General features: G+C 37.8%; 1 protein-coding gene and 1 long non-coding RNA gene across 3 annotated transcripts in view; one reads left to right on the top strand and one right to left on the bottom strand.

The window, feature by feature from the left end:
* The window catches only part of LOC146398637 (uncharacterized), a 145,132-nt gene extending 137,967 nt beyond the window's left edge, over positions 1–7,165 (top strand). The window contains exons 2-3 of the long non-coding RNA XR_014819651.1: positions 4,352–4,413; positions 5,069–7,165. This is a non-coding gene — a long non-coding RNA (uncharacterized LOC146398637). The remainder of the gene's footprint in view (positions 1–4,351; positions 4,414–5,068) is intronic.
* Positions 1–13,297, bottom strand: part of LOC110255829 (uncharacterized) — a 497,148-nt gene that overhangs the window by 105,336 nt on the left and 378,515 nt on the right. The window lies entirely within an intron of this gene.

The following is a 13,297-nucleotide window of genomic DNA, read 5'->3' on the forward strand; positions in this document are numbered from 1 at the left end:
GTCTCATAGAAACCAAGAGCAGTGTTATAAAACTGTGTGTAGAAATAGGGAATTGGAGAGTTCTTATCGTGGCTCAACAGAAATGAATCTGACTAGGAACCATGAGGTTGTGGGTTGGATCTCTGGCCTTGCTCAGTGGTTTAAGGATCTGGCATTGCCGTGAGCAGTGGTGCAGGTCGCAGACGAGGCTCAGATCCTGTGTTGCTGTAGCTCTGGTGTAGGCTGGCGGCTATAGCTCCGAATCAACCCCTAGCCTGGGAACCTCCATATGGCATGGTTGTGCTGGAAGGAGGGAGGGAAGGAAGGAAGGAAGGATTGGGAAATGGAAACTACATTTATTTATTTATTTATTTAGTCTTTTTAGGGCCACGCCCACAGCATATGATAGCTCCCAGGCTAGGGGTTGAATCAGAGCTACAGCTGCTGGCCTACACACAGCCACAGCAATGCCAGATCCGAGCCGCATCTATGACCTACGCCACAGCTCATGACAATGCTGGATCCTTAACTCACTGAGTAAGGCCAGGGATTGAACCCACAACTTCATGGTCCCTAGTCGGATTCGTTTCCTCTGGGCCACGACGCAAACTTCAACTACATTTATTTTTAGATAAGTATACATATTCTCCCTGAGACTGACAAATGGTAAGGTTTCTGAATTACATTAGGAAGCCACATAAATGTACAGATTTCTACTGTTAACTCTTGGTCAGACCCAAATTTCTTCCCTGTACTTTCCTCAGGGAAGAAGTCTTCTGGTGTTCGCTCTGTTTTTTGCACCCTGTGTTTGCTTCCTTCACTAATTCTACTTTTTGCTTTGATAGGTGTTCTTTCCTACCATTTCCATCACTATTTCCTTTCTTCCTTCTCTTTCCTCTACTTTCAAGATCATTACATCTTTGATATCTGGTTCACCATTATCTTCTTTTTCCCACTTCATGCTAGGATCCATCAAGACTCAAATTCTCAACTGAAGTTGAACAACCCACTCCACAAAGTCTTTATTTAGGTTTAGCTATCCTTCCCAAACCTAAACCAGGACTTTGTTATGTATAACTTCCTTAATTCTAAATTGGTAACCATACTTACTATCTAATTTTAGTATTATTTTATTCCCAATTTATTGGCTCATCTACCTCAAGAAACTCAGTTCCTCAAATCTTTCCTTTTTCCCCCCGTTCCCAATCCCCAGTCATTACTTTGAACCTCATACTCCCAATTCATTTCTCCCTCTTTTTCTTCTCCCACCAATCCAGTTCTTCCATCCTTTAAATAACTCTATCCCACCACCTTATGTTACTTACCTTCTGGTCTTATCACTTAAACCTGCTCTACAAAATCCCTACTCTGAATTAACACTGACATCCACCTTCTTTCCTATATCCTGACTGCTAACAGAGAAAGCTAAGAGCAGCATGACTGAGCACAATTCCTAAATCATCATCTTCACCCTCAGCCTTTGGGAAATCACTTCTCTCATTTCTCACAGTAGGTATTTTCAAGCTTCCAGCTCCACCTTTGCCCTACTTACTTTCACACTGCTTTCTCTTCCCAGAAAAAAAAAGTAGAAGTTAACCACATCTGAATGACTCATCTGCCTTAATTTCCTTTCCTAAGTTCTCAGAGAAAGAGAAATCCACATTCATAACCAGATTCAATTCTTCCATCTAAGTTTGATACTCACAGTCCATTTCCCTAAGAATCTTACTCCATTAATAATCTAATTAGTCAACTACATCTTCAGTCTATTTGTAGAACAGAAGGCCATGGTCTACAGAGCAGCTGTGATCTCCCACTAAGCATCAAGGTCTCCACCAGCATTTACTTCCAGATGAATTCTCTTTGCCACTGTTAGTGTTCTGAGCCAAATCTTCCAAAGTGGCCAAAACCTCATGATGCCAAAACATGAATGAGTGTTTGTGCATGCATACATAGGTGTGTGTGCGTGCGTGCGTGCGTGCGTGTGTGTGTGACAGAGAGAGAGAGAGATTGGGGGAAGATTAGGGCCACATCTAAGTTTTCTGCTTATTCTTTTTCTTTTAAATTCAAGACCTATTTTGAACTAGTGGCTAAACCCAAGTCCAGATATCTCATTTGCATCGGAAGTGTATAAAATAGTAAAACTGCCATCAGTAAATGAGTCCCAAATGTGTGGACATTAAATAGATAAATCGACCCAATAATTTTGCTATCAATTATACATGAAAAAAATTAATAAATCTTTTAAATGAAATGCTTTTCTAAATTCAAGTCTACAAGTCTTCAACATATCATTTCATGTTTTGTTTTTCATCATAAAATGCATCAAAATGTACACAAAATTCTACTAACTGGATTAGAAACCGTATTACATCTGTGGAATGAAGGGCTAATGAAAAAATCTGATTATACATTACTGTCGATAAACCCACTCATTAGCATATGTCATTTTTTTTTAACTAAAATTAAAGTACTATTAGCAACAGGGAATATATGTAGTATGGTTGGAAATTCCCTTTAAAATATTTAAGAGTTTAAGATTTACTGTACTGAACGCACCATAACCTTATCTACCAGAAAAAGAAGTTGGTATTTTCTTTCAAAGCCATGGGAATCATAATTCTAGGCAGAGATTTCATAATGGAGAATCTAAAATCATTAATCATTAACAAAATCATGAAGGCTATTTCTTTAGGATGGAAAACATGTGAGAAAAATATATGTTAGTCTTAGGCAACTCCAAAAAAACCACTAATTCTTTTCCTATTTCCACTGGCTTAAGAATAAAAGCAGGGCCAGGAAGGAATTTTTTTGGGCTTCTTTCATGTGAAATATCAAACATGAAATACAATTACTATGGGCATCACCAAAAAGAAGAGGAAGAGATATCTAGTGGCAGAAAATATTCTTATTTTTAGATCAATAAAGCAAGGGAGTTTGGAGTAACACAATGAAATAAGTATGTTGGCGTGTATGCAAGGTATTTTGGGGGATACTGAAGGGGGATGGTGCTTCTTTTGATAAAAATAATCTAGAATCATATGGGAGGTAGCTTTCCAGCCTTAAGGTCCCAAAAAAGCTAGAGTTTGAGAAGCCATAGACAGGACTGAATACTCTCCTGACTATGCATTATAACGAAAACCATGGCCTGGCCCATGAATGAATCGTGAGTCAATTTAGTTTCTGCACCTGCAAAATAATCCCCTCAGTCTATCTGCTTTCCACCCCAAATTCCAAATGCATTCTCCCATGTCACTAGGAAATCTGAAAATCACTGCTGTTGAGAAAGGAGTGAAAAGGACAAGAAGAACTAGCTGTTACCTTTAGAGAGTGTATAAAGCTTGGACAAGGTGACCAACTCAGGGGACAGGGAAGAAAATCCCTAGGAATCCAGGTCTACTGAGGACCTTGCCCACTCCACCCCCCTGCCCAACACGTCAGTGGTCCCAGGAAGAAGGTAACGGGGCACACACACAACCAGGTCAAGGAGTGGATGAACAGGGGCCCAATTTACCAGGCGGTTAAGTATGATCCTGACCATTTCATTAAATGACATTTGCAAACCCTGTAACCTCTCCTCTCTTGATTCTGTTAAAAGAGAAACGCTATACCCCCTTCCCACCAAATGAAATTGAGAGAATGATGGATAAATGCTTTTCATGCTTGCAACTCGATTCTGAGGACGTTTCCATATAAATAGAATTTACGATTATTGCAATTCTGTTTGCCCAGGTTTCATAATAAAGATCAGGAATTTTGCTAGGAGCACTGGGGTAAGGTGCCCATGAAAGGCATCATGAATACTTCAGACTGCCCACAGAGCAGGCTTTGGAAATATTTTTATTTCTCTCTGTCCTTTATTCATTTTCCTGACACTAAAATGAACTTTGAAAATGATAGCATCTGTCATCCATCCATCAAAAGACTGGGCCTCAGACCATCTGTGAAACTTTTTGCTAAAATGAGATTTTGTTCGAAAACTTCTGCCTAAATATTAAAAAAAAAAAAAAAAAAAAATCCCTGAAAAGGTTAAAACCCTAGTGAGGGACATCTGGTGGCTAAAATTAGGCTTGTTCCTATCAGTAAAGGCCAGAAGCCACAGTGGGGAAATGCAGAGGCATCGTTGCTGAAAACATCCTAACCTTTTCATCATGCCTGGATTCCTACTGAGCAACAGCCATGATGCGTTCTGCTTTCACTTACGCTTTCTCACTTCTGCTCTATCTTCACTTAATGGTAGGGTCATTATAAAACCTATCTAACCAAGGCTGTCCTTTGAAGCACAGCCTTTTAATGAGATTTTTAAAAACAAAAAATATAATCCTTGGTAATATTTTATGTTAGTGTTGTATTTTTTTTTTTCCTCCCACAGCTAGAAATAAAAGTGTGGCAGCTTCTCTGAGCCATTCCCTCTTGAACAACTGAAAACCTAAGGTAAATAACTTCAGGGCTTTCTCATCTTCCCAAGGTTTAGGAAGCTACAAGATCAGGACAAGACCAGGAAAACTGAGATTTTAGAAATAAACCACTTCTGCATAAGGATCTCCTTTACTTAGTGATTGCCTCCAGTCAGGCCCGAAGAAAGGCAGATTCTGACTTGGCCTCAATTTTTCTGTATCTTCAAAATAAAAGAGAAATATGAGTAAAATTCACAGGAATAGCATCATATGGAAACAAAGGTGGCACAATGAACTTCACTGAAAGGCTTTTCAGCTTTGTTGTTTAAGATGTGGTAGTCTTTTTGTTGCAGCTTTACTGAGGTATGATTGACAAATAAGACCGTATATGTTTAAGGTGTGCAATCGGATGTTTTGATATGAGTATACATCGCAAAAAATTACTAAAACCAAGGTAATTAACATATCCATCACCTTACACAGCTGCCTCTGTGTGTCTGTGTCCATGTGTGTGTGAAGAACTCAGATCTACTCTCTTGCAAATTTCAACTAACTACAGTCACTATGTTATATACTAGGTCTCCAGACCTTAGTCAACTTATAAGTGAAAATTCATACCCATTGATCAGTATCTCCCCATTTTCCCCAGGTGTGGCAATGTTTGATGGAAAATGATTTTCATCATATTACAGGGAGAAGAAGACAAATAAACATATCAGCAGCACATCTCTGCAAGCAGAAAATATCTCCAGGGAAGCAATCAATCTGAAGCCTTGATACAGAAGGAGAGCCGGTGGCATTTATTTCATCAAGGCATCTTTATAAAAATGGAGAAATTTCAGTTTGTGAATCATGGCAGCCTCTTCCAAATAATCAAAATATTCCAGAGCCTGTGAGTTAACTGGAGAGTGGTTGCTAATCAAACAGCCATTCCACTTCCAAGTTCTAAATTGGGAATTTTAATAAGGTTCAACCACCTGAACTGCTTTTTTTAGCAGTGTTCTCTTTTTTGGAGCCTAGGAATTATAATTGCTACCATGGTCTCTTTAGAGAATTAAAATCAGCCTTGGTTTATGATTTCTGTGGTAGTAATAATTTATTTTTAGTTTTATTTTAATTGTTTCAATAGATCATGGCACAGAAGCTTTTTAACAAAATACATTAGGCTGATTTGGTTTTTCAAATGTTGGAGGCATGTCCCTGTCTCCTTCTGCTCTCTAAAATACCAAGGATAACAAGAAACAGAAGTGCAAACTCACACTTCAATAAAATAGGAGACATTGGTAACTAGAACTAGACTGTATGCAGAAACACTGCCAAATGTAGTGAAGGTCAAATAAAGATGAGGGAAAATGCTGAGAAAGCATGCCTGAAGCTAGAAATTCAAGCAATGGGGCAGAACGACGTTCTTCAAAGCAGGTTTTATGAATTCAACTAAGTAATCAGAGTTAATGTCGACTTTAATGGCAAAAGTCGACATCATGGTACTCTGGAGAAAGGCACAACATCACTTATTCCCATTTTCACTCCCTAAAAAGCACAGCCTAAGATGAATCATGAGTAAACAATCATACAATCTAAACCGAGGCTGTTATGGACATCCAACAGCAATGAAATAGACCTTCACCTCAAATTTGGATCTAGTGTTGAGACTGATGCTGACACACACACACACACACACACACACACACACACACACACACACACATATGATAAGGGGGAGGTCAGAACTCACGTAATGATGCTTTATGGGTTAAATGTAGCGGATCCCAAGAACATCCAAAAGCAGTTCAAAGGAGAACAGGAAATTGGCTGGGTGGTTTTACTTGATTAGGAGGTGGGGCCAGGGCAGGTGGCTCCTGCCCACACTTAGGTAGGAAATGCATGGTTTGAACCTCTAAATGTACCCAAAGAGAAAAACCTGAGTTTTCCTATCAGCTTGCCCAGATGCAAAGCAGAAGGGGAAAAGGTAGAGACTGAAAAGTTATCAACAAACAAAAAAGAGGGTACGGAGGGGCATTTTGCAGAAGAATTGGCCCAGACTCTTTTACAATGTCAATAAAAAGTGGCAAAAGCTCTGTTCCACATTAAAGAAGATTAAAGAGACATAACAACTAAATTCAATGTGTGATTTTGAAATGAAAACTGGATCAGAAAAAAATGTTCTAAAGTATATTACTGGGACGACTGGTAAATTATGAATATGAATGACGTATTTTAGTTATTTTGTACCAATGCTGAACTTCATAATTTAGTAATTTCATGTTATTTTTTGGAGTTCCCCTCGTGGCTCAGCAGAAATGAATCTGACTAGTATCCATGAAGACACAAGTCCGATCCCTGGCCTTGCTCAGTGGGTTAAGGATCCGGCATTACAGGGAGCTGTGGTATAGGTCGCAGACGCAGCTTGGATCTGGCATTGCTGTGGCTGTGGTTTAGGCCAGCGGCTACAGCTCCAATTCGACCCCTAGCCTGGGATCCTCCATATGCCTGCTGTGGGTGCAGCCTCATTAAATAAATTAATTAATAAATAATCCCATGTTATTTTCTCATATAATTTTATGTTCTTAAGATATACATATTTATGGGTGAAGAATCTTGAAGTATGTAACTGGTTTAGTAAATAATATTTATATATGCACATTGTAAATGTATTCATGTTTATAATATACAGAGAGACAGAAAACAAACCTATCAAATATGAAATCTAGGTAAAAATTGCATACAAGTTAACCCTGTGAATTTTTGTAGCTTCAAGTTTTTTCCAAAATAAAAAGCTGAAGTAAAGGAAGTAGAATGAAGTCTCTTTACTGGGAATAAAAGAACAGGATTCGTGTACTAACAGATGGAAGTTCATTGGGCTCTTCGTGCCAGTAAGGAGAGGAGGAGAGACCAGGTGAATAAAGATACACACAGGAGACTACCTTTACAGGATGGAGGAGAGAGATCATGTTCAAAACTAAGACGTCTTTTTTGTGGACTGTGGAGAAAATAAAAACACCTCACATTCTCACCCAGGATTATACCAAAGAACTTTCTCCATAACAGGAAGAAAATCGACTAACAGAATTTACTTCATGCACTCAACACAAAGAAATCAGCGCATTACTCATACAAAGACCCAGGAACCAGTGTTTTGAGGACTCTCAGCATTGTGGAATGTCAAGCTGAGCAGTTTTTATTTTTCTTCAATCACTGCCTTCGCCCATACTATATCAAATTCCCTTTCAAGTTCCTTAAAGATACCTTGGGGAGATTTCATAAATTTCACTGATAGTCATCAACAATTTAGTCTAATATTAATATTTCAATCAGATACTCAACTTAAAGGTCTCCTCCCTCCCACCCAAAGTAGATCAGATGTGATCTGGAGGGACCTGAAATGAGGTGGGTGGGAACAAAGAACACACCACTCCTTCTCTCCCCCTCTCCTCTGGATCCAACTACTCCAGCATTGGGAGTAGACAGAAGGGAAAGGGGGGAAAGGCACTTGTCATTTATTTGCTGGGACACAGATGTAATCCTCATTTCTTTGTTGTGTTTTTTGTCTCATACTGAGTCGCTATAGCTATCTTTTGCACCTTAGGAGTCTGCATGCTAGCTCACCCATAAAAAGTTATACATGAGTTTTATAAGTCACTATGGCTCAACTTTTACTACCTCCTCTTACAACATCGTATATTTAGCAGCTTCTTGACAGTTGGGATCCCCTCAACCTGAAGAGAGCTTTCTTGGAGGAAGCCTAACCACACAGCTCAAACCCAGCTACCTCCCAGAGTGCCCTGGGTGTGCCGGATAACTTGCCTCCTTACCAGTTCTAGCAGAGATTGAGAGAAAGCAGGCTTCTCTTTCCACTAAGCATGATCTCCTCCTCTGCCATCTTCCTGTGCTGCCTAAACCAAGGGTCGCCTTGGAAAGGAAACGCCAGACTTCCCTATCACATTCTCTAACAGTGTTGCCCCAAAAGCTGGCTTGGAGTTGGGTTAGGAAATAGCTTTCTATCTCTGATAAAACCTGGGGACCTTCTAGGATGATTTTTCTCTTCAACTCTATCTTCTCTTCCTCCCTCTGGTCACAGAGGAAACAACACATAAACTATGAATAATAGAAACTGAGAAAGAAGGAAGAAAAGAATGTGGAAGAAGGTCTAAGTATTGTGCTTTCTTCATTGGGAAGAATCAGGGGGCACAAGAAATTCAAGCTGTTAATCAAGAATAAAGCAGTAGGGGAAACAAAAGAATAGAGATATGAGTACATATAAAGGTAAAAATGATAAATACTAAGAAATGACTTAAGTATAATATAAAAATGTTATTAAATAGTGGAAGGAGAGAGGAGAAAAAACAATGAAAATGTACTTATCAATGTTCATTCTAGGTAAAGAAACAGAAGTTTAAGTACAAAAAAATATAGATATAAAAGAGTATCTAAAGTATAATAAAGATATAAACATGCCAAATTAAAAGCAGGAAACTAAGAGGTAAAGGAAACCACACCATGTAATTAAACTTGAAAAACAAAATATGTACTAAAACAAACAAATTAGTATGATATAAAAAGGCTAACTGAAACATAACAAGTATATCATATCAATTAAGGTAAACAGGCTAAAACTTTTACTTTTGAATAGTAAAGCCTAAACCAAATATTTTCTGTTTATAGGAACTCTCCAACCTCTAAATCAAAAGGAGTTCACAAAAGTTGAAAATCAGAGCATGAGCAAACAAAATAAATAAAAAAGTAAAACTAAGCACAAATAAAATAATAATTAAGGAGTTCCCATCATGGCTCAGCAGTAAGGAACCCAACTAGTATCCATGAGGATGCAGGTTCAGTCCCTGGCCTCGCTCAGTTAAGGATTCAGCATTGCCATGAGCTATGGTGTAGGTGGCAGACACGGCTTGCAACCCCAGGTTCTGTGGCTGTGGCTGTGGTGTAGGCCACCAGCTGTAGCTCTGATTTGACCCCTAGCCTGGGAATTTTGACATGCCACAGGCATGGCCCTAAAAAATAAATAAATAAATAAAAGAGTTTCTGTGGCTGTGATACAGGCTGGCAGCTGCAGCTCCCATTTGAACCCAAGCCTGAGAACATCTATTTGTCTCAGGTACAGCGCTAAAAAGACAACAACAACAAAAGATGCAGTCTATAATGAAAACCAAATAATTATAAAACTTTTCCCCAAATAAATACAAAAAGTTTCAGCCATAATTAGGAGTACTATATGAAATATTAGCAGTAATAAAATCTATGTCACCTCTCCGGATCCATAAAAATTCAAGCAAATAAAAGTAACTAAGGCTGAGAGACCTGAATAGAAACAAATATATTCTAGCAATTATGTATTTAAATCTATATCCTAAAAACAGAAGTATCCGTGGAACATTTACAAATGTTGACCATGCAATCAGCTACAAAGCAAACATCATTAAATTCCAGCGCTACTCTGTGATCACAAAGCAGAAAAATAACTCACATAATTGATTGTGGAAATAAGGAATAGGTAGAAAATAGCATAAAATGTTCTTTTTTTTTTCTTTTTGCCATTTCTTGGGCCGCTCTAGGGGCATATAGAGGTACAACAGGGCCACAGCAATGCGGGATACAAGCTGCGTCTGCGACCTACGCCACAGCTCACGGGAACACCGGATCCTTAACCCACTGAGCAAGGCCAGGGATCGAATCCACAACCTCCTGGTTCCTAGTCGGATTCGTTAACCACTGAGCCGTGATGGGAACTCCTAAAATGTTCTTTATTAAAATATTTGAGAAGCATTAAAAGAAATGTTCAAAGAAAAGCAGAAAAATCCACAGTCTTAAATACACACATTCACCAGAAAGAATGGAAATCAATCATTGAACTAAAAGAAGTTAGAAAAAGACATTGAAAAGAATAAAAGAGGGGCTAAGAAGAGAAGGAAAATTAATAAAGACAACAAGCAGAAATCTATCAAAAACCAAGGAGAAAGATGGTAAAACCACTGAATAAATCAAAGACATGGACAGTAAGAGAAAATACAATGAAATGACTAAAGACTTATCAAAATTTCTCAGAAAAATGGTGAGAAAGCACATATAATAAATAATGAGAAACAACACATATGGATAGAACTTACGAGATTAAAAACTTATGAGGTTATTCGATTATGTACAAATAAAGTTGAAAATATACACGAAGGTAGATACTTTTCCAGGAAATTATAATTTCAAAACTTTCCAAAGACGACATAGAAAATCTAAAGCAAGAATACTGTATAGGAATTTAGAAGACTGCCAAAAAGTTTCCTTTTCAAAATGATGGGTATGCTACTTAAACTGTTCTGTTTTGATGCTATTTACACACTTTTAATGAGGAAAACCTTTCTAATTATTATTTAATGACATGAGCACAAAAACAATATTAAAAACTGAGAAGGATAGTGCCCCAAAGAAAATTATAGACAAATCTCAGTTATAAACAAACAGAATTTAGCAATGAATATCAGCTAATTGAAAGACATCAATTAATTGAAAGAAGTAATACCACAACCAGATTCAGTTTATGAAATAAATGCAAGGTTATTTTAATACTAGGAAATTTATTGATATAATTCACTACAATATAAGGGAGAAAATAATTTCTTTATATGTTGCTAGAACATTTAGGAAAATCCACCATTCAATATTAAAAACAAACTAATGAAAAAAAAAAAAAGACCTCAATAAAGTAAGACTAGCTTGGTACATCCTAAACATATTTGGTCTTTTTCATTCTCTGTCCCCTTCCCTCTCTCACTCCTCCCATACGAAGACACTAGAAGCCTCCAGAGAGGCTTTGCTATATGCCCCAAGAAGGGGATGTAAGGGCAGAAAGAAATGATGAGTGGTGGAAAATGGTTTGTAGGTATGTACAACTTCAACCTAAATAACACAGGATATATAAGGATTATCATGCCATAACCACAGTTGACTATGATTTTCATTATAGAAAATAAGTTAAAATCTATCCATACTTTAGTATTGAACTGGTAGGATTCATATAAGAGAACACTTAATTAGATAATGTACTTGAAAACACCTATATCACTTGGAAGAAAACTGTGAGATAAACACAAAAGGTTACTAATTACTGGCAGGGTTTATTTCTTATAGTATTAGATGGAAGGAAATGACATAGCATAAAATTGCTTAACACATCTGTCAAAAGCAAACTAAAATGATTATATCTAATTTCATGCTGTTTTGAACATTCAGGTTGGTTTTTTTTAAAATTCCAGAATCATAATCTTATCACTGTGACTGCATGCTACCAAGTTCCATTTTAATGTAATGGAACAAATAAGAAATAATTTAAATGATTTCTCAAAAAAGAAAATTGTGTTCAAGTAATAAAATGAGCTGGACAAGGATGAAAAGAACAAGACACTAAATAATATTATGGACAATTCCTCCACAGTAGCATCATATATACACACACTGTCAGTATGTGGAAATTCTCGGCATCCTATGAGTCCCTTAGAAAGATGTATTCTCTAAGTAGTATATAAAGCATATTACCATCATGGACACATTTTAACAGTTTAAGAGAACTGAATAACAGTGAAAAATAGTTTATATAACTATACCACTGACACGTGGGCAAATGGATTTGAATTCTGAAGATTCACTTATACACAGGTGTTTTTAAAATAAATATATACAGTACTACACAATTCGTGGTTGGTTGAATCCGAGAATGTGTAACCTCAGATACAGAGGGTCAAGTATGGGACTTGAGCATCCTCAGATTTTGATATACTTGAGGGCTCCTGGAACCAATTCCCTGTCGATACCAGGGGACAACTGTACCTACTGTTAGAAATATTAAATATATGTAAAATGCTGTTCATTCCTCCTTTAAAATCTGTAGAACTAACTAATCTTCTCCTAGGAAAAGCTCTGCTCCTAATTTATTTTTATCTAAAATTAGTGAACACAAACCTCTGGGAAATTGCTATGGAATGGAATTAAGCAATTAAGTGCTGGATTATCAGAGATGCAGACTTGGTGCAATGAGGTGGGAAAGGAAGCCTTCACAGAGTACATAATGATAGATCCTTCTATTCAAAGGGGAGTCAGTCCTCTAGATAGTTGTTTTCTGTCCATCAATCAGAGGGAAACAGAAGAGCTTTCCAGGCAAAGTGAGCAAACTCAAAAGGTAGGCTTGTCAGGGGTGCTGCAAGCAGTTCTGCAGGACTAGAATAAAAGGTCCAAGAAATGATGCAGTAAAAGATAAGAAGATAAGTAAAAGATAATTAGAGGAGTTCCTGTCATGGCACAATGGAAATGAAACTGAATAGGAACCATGAGATTGTGGGTTCAATCCCTGTCCTTGCTCAGTGGGTTAAGGATCCGGCGTTGCCATGAGCTGTGGTGTAGGTCACAGACACGGCTCTGATCTGACATTGATTGCTGTGGGGTAGACCAGCATCTGTAGCACCGATTAGACCCCTAGCATGGGAACCTCCATATGCAGCAGGTGTGGCCCTTAAAAAAAAAAAAATAGAAAGAGAGAGAAACTTCATCGAGAGTAAAATATGTCATAAAGATTTTTAAACAGCGAAGATGTACTTGGGTTTTTAGAAGCTCACTGTGGTGATGGTAAGGAAGGCAGACAGGAAGAGTGTGAGAGATGAGGAAAAATAGCCTGTCTGGAAATCATTCTAAGAAATGGTGAGCATGTGAATTAAGACAATAGAGTAAAGATGCTGAGGAGGATACACCATAAGTGATGCAGTGGATGCAGAATCTACAGAACCTGGGAACTGATGGACTGTTTGGAGAGCATTTTAGGATACAGATGAATCATCTATAGAGTCTTGTCTTTGGTGATTAGGTGGATGTTGGCTTTTTTCACTGAGATCAAGAATGTAAGACATGTAAATTCTGAAAAAATATGGTGA

The sequence above is a fragment of the Sus scrofa genome, chromosome 11 (assembly GCF_054392235.1).
Source record: "Sus scrofa isolate SSC_HxYL_T2T_F1_AM1 chromosome 11, Sscrofa_HxYL_maternal_Yorkshire_Landrace_v2.0, whole genome shotgun sequence".
Lineage (NCBI taxonomy): Eukaryota > Metazoa > Chordata > Mammalia > Artiodactyla > Suidae > Sus > Sus scrofa.